The sequence below is a fragment of the Trichechus manatus genome, unplaced genomic scaffold, assembly GCF_000243295.1.
Source record: "Trichechus manatus latirostris isolate Lorelei unplaced genomic scaffold, TriManLat1.0 scaffold00123, whole genome shotgun sequence".
NCBI classification, from domain to species: Eukaryota; Metazoa; Chordata; class Mammalia; order Sirenia; family Trichechidae; genus Trichechus; species Trichechus manatus.
In genome coordinates, this window is record NW_004444059.1 from 240152 (window position 1) to 244242 (window position 4091).

General features: G+C 39.9%; 1 pseudogene; it reads right to left on the reverse strand.

The window, feature by feature from the left end:
* Positions 1 to 2679: 2679 nt before the first annotated feature.
* LOC101355989 (ferritin light chain pseudogene) lies at positions 2680 to 3136 on the reverse strand (annotated as a pseudogene).
* Positions 3137 to 4091: the final 955 nt, after the last annotated feature.

Consider the following 4091-nt stretch of genomic DNA (forward strand, 5'->3'; position numbering starts at 1 on the left):
CACTTATCCTCTCTCTCGGACTACTGTTTCTGTCATGAGAACAAGCTGAGACTGTCCTGGAGGAAGATGAGAGACTGATCTACAGCCACCTGACCCCCAAATATGTTAGAGAATCCAGTGAAGGTTAGCAGAGCTGCCTACTCCACCACAGCTGACCGAAGTAGCATGAGTAATCCCAGCTACGATGAGCAGAACCACCAGACAATCTATAGATTCATGAATAACAATAGATACTTATTGATTTAAATCTCTGAATTTTGGGTTTGTCTGTTATGCAGCATTATCATAGCAATAGATAACTGATAAAATATACAAAGTATGAGTCCATGACCCAAACCAGGCCAATCAGAATTTTCCTCCAAGAAATTTACATATTGAGCAGTGACAAACAGAGAGAAAAGGTAGACGGAACTGAGATAATCTGAAGGTGGTACCACAATGAGACTATCCATGAATCCCTGTTACTGAGATCACAAGAACTACCCTGGTTATTTTCTTTCCTAAGGTCAAAATAACAATAACAAACATTTGTTAATGCTTATGCCAAGAACTCTGCTAAATGTTTCACATACATTATCCCATTGCCAGCCTCAACAAACCTAAGAGGTCTTATTTTTAAGATGAGTAAATTGGGACACCGAGAGGTATTCAACTTGTCCAAAGCCATAAAGCAAATAAATGGTAGACTTAAGATTTAAAATTATGAAGTCTGAATCCAGAATTCAGTTTCCTAACCACCACATTATATTGCCCCCTTTTCTTAGTCTATTAGTTGCCCACTATCCTTTCCACAAATATCCATTATTTCCTTATCAGAACCAAAATTAGATTCTTTCAGTGGAATAAAAATTCAAACTAATACTGAAATTGTTTGCAGTGGCCGCCTTAATACATTATCTCTCCCTTCAATGTATTATTTCCCACTTCCTGCATCCTTTTCTTAAATTATTTTCTTAATTTTGCTTAAGTAAGTCAGAGTCAATTTCTGTTGCTCACAACAAAAAGAACATTGTATTAGAAAATGCGTTAAGTTAATGACTTCATGGAAGTATGAGGGTAATTGTAATTTGTTATTGTGCCAGAGTAAATTAAAAAAGAATGATACTTCCAATTATATTCTCTGATGAGAAAATAGCATCCTAGCATATGGAACAAGAAGATGTATCTTTATTTTATCACCTTTGATCACCTAAGGTAATGGGTGCACTGAGAATGAAAATCTGGTGACAGGGAAATTAACTATTGTTGGCCAATTTATGGAGGACACTAAATAACTTAAAACAAGTCGAGTTCAAGTCTCCAAATTCTGACCTCAATGAGCAGAATAAACCTTACAGTTTTTATTTTCCATTATGAAAATTTATCTTGCAGCCATAGGACTGAAAGCTGTTTCCAAATTTGGGATATTATAAATCAAATTGCCATGAAAATATGAGTAGAAGTCTTTGTGAAGACGTATGTAATCCGTTCTTCTAGGGGTCAAGGTAAAGCCTTTTCCACCTGTTCCTCTCACCTCACTGTGGTGCTTTTGTACTCTCAGACAGCTTTGTTTAGGTACATGACCCTTCTCTCAGGCTCCTTGTTGGAGCAAGTGGTCTCCATTCTGTACAGTGTGATCACATCCTTGTTGAACCCTGTCATCTATAGTTTGAAGAACCAGGAGGTAAAAACAGCTCTGCATAAAATGTTGAAGCAGTGAATGTATCCCTCAGTTTATGGAGGTTTCATTTTGTGGTTAGTTAAAAGATGAGGAGAAAACATAGGCAGAGGATGAAATACATTTATGGTTAGCTTGATCACTTTAAAAAATTGCCATTTGATGAAAATAACCTCTTGGGTCTGGAAAATAAAAGGTTCAAGGGTGTGATTGCTTATTTTATTGTATGTATCAAGAAAATAAAATGAAGACGGAGAAATAGGTATCAGGATGGAGTAGTATAGGCAACTAAGTCCAGACATGTTTGCTTCATCTGAGAGTTTTGAGAGTATGGAATTCCAAAAAAAAAGAAAAGATGGGATATTTAAAACGTACTCAAAGTGGCTACTAGTTACTGAATGATTATTGCTTCATCCACTTAGCCTGGAAGCACTTAAAAAATTGAAATGCCTGGCTAAAGTTGACTAACTTATGGATTGCCAAAAAGCAAAGACACAGATTGGCCACTTGCTTTAACAAGTTCAAGGGAAAAAGACTATTTCAGGTGTGCTGGTGATGATATCCTGGGTGTCTGGGATGGGAGTTGACTCCATGATGGCTAGAATAGAGACCTCCTTGAGGCCCAAGGTAGTGAATGTCTCCGTGTCTCAAGATGATGTTTTCATTCAACCTTGAAGACACCAAGCTGATTAATACACTCTGTATCTGCCAGTCCCTGTGTGCCAAACCCCTCCTGAGACCTCAGCACATTGTTGCCTTGGCACACACATTTTAATGAGCGAGGTCGTTGTTCTTTTCTGTGCCAGAACTATGTATCAGTCTCTCTTTCTCAGATTGATTTTTTTTTTTTTTTTTGCTGCAAAAAGCAGCTTTATTGTTTCCATTTGCTCCATGGCTTGGGACAGGTGGTTCAGGGTGGTTCAGACGCTGCCTCATGGCTGGAGGAAGAAGTTCAGGCAGAAGCCTGATGAGGACAGAAGAATGCAGAGGGGACCTCACAAGTCGCTAGGCTCTGGAGACTCCTAGTGGTGCATGAGGGTGAGCCTCTCGTAGAGATACTCGCCTAGCCCAGCTTGGGGGCTGGCCAGCCTGCGGATGTTGGTCAAGTGGTCGCCCATCTTCTTGCTGCGGCGTGCAAATCCAGAAGGGCCTGGTTCAGGTTCTTCTCCACGGCCAGGGCGGCTTCCATGGCATCCAGGGTTCTACCTCACTCATCTTGGGACAGCTTCTGCACGTCCTGGAGGAGGGCGCGGCAGCCTCTCTGGTTCCGCAGCTTCAAAAGACGTTCGGCACCCTCGCGCTTCTCCTTCGCCAGTTCGCTGAAGAGAAGTATCACACGCCTTCCAAGGCCACATAGTCGCAGTCAAAATAGAAGCTCAAAGAGAGGTAGGTGTAGGAGGCCTGCAGATGCAGGTTGACCAGGCGGTTGACGCTGGCCTCCGCTTCGGCGGAATAATTCTGTTGGATCTGAGAGCTCATGGTTGGTCGATAATTAGGAGCTAACCACAAAAAAGTGTTAGCTGGCCTCAGAAACGGGATGGCCAAGAAGATGGTCCCGGAGGTTGCACCTGGAAAGGAGGTTGACAGGTGTGCGAGGCTGGAGGTGGGAAGTCTCCAGGTCTGTTCCATCCAAACACTGTTGAAGCAAGAGACAGATCCTCAGGACCACCAGAGGAGCTTTCAGAGTGATGTTTATACAGATTCAATCAAATAAATTAATACCTTGTCACAAAAGATTCATTGCAGGGGGGAGTGGACAGTAAGCTCACAACCTAATATGCAGGCTAACCCACATGATCCTTTTAATGAAATACTTAGTATATATCGTTACATTTCTACCCTTATAAGCATTTTAAAAAGGTATGATTTTATTTTGCTTTGGTTTTTTTTCTTAATTTCTTAAAACTCAAAGTAATAAATAGTTTGCATCTGTTTATATTTTCATTTTGAACTTTTCATCTTAAATGCATGAAAAATTCTATTATAAGAGAAAGATAGTGGAAGGCAAGGGAAATATTTTATAATTTTTTTAAATGTGACTATAAAAAATTTTTTTTCAGAAAAAAATACACTTCATTTCAGAGTGTATTTCTAAAATATGAATAATGGTTACATATCAATAATAATTACCTTTGGGTCAGTTATTCTACAGATTGGCAAATTTTTCTATTTCATCAAGGAAAAGAGGGTTTTAGTAGACAGTGTAGGCAATCATGTACCTCGTGTGGAACATCTGGTGCTCCCTTAAGTCATATAAAATTCAAGGTATAGTTCTGTTGTTGTTAGGTGCCATCGAGTTGATTTTCGACTCATAGCAACCCCATGTGATGGAGTAGAATTGCTCCATAGAGTTTTCTAGGCTGTAATCTTTACAGAAGCAGATTGGCAGGTCTTTTTCCCCATTGAGTGGATTTGAACCTCCAATCTTTTATTT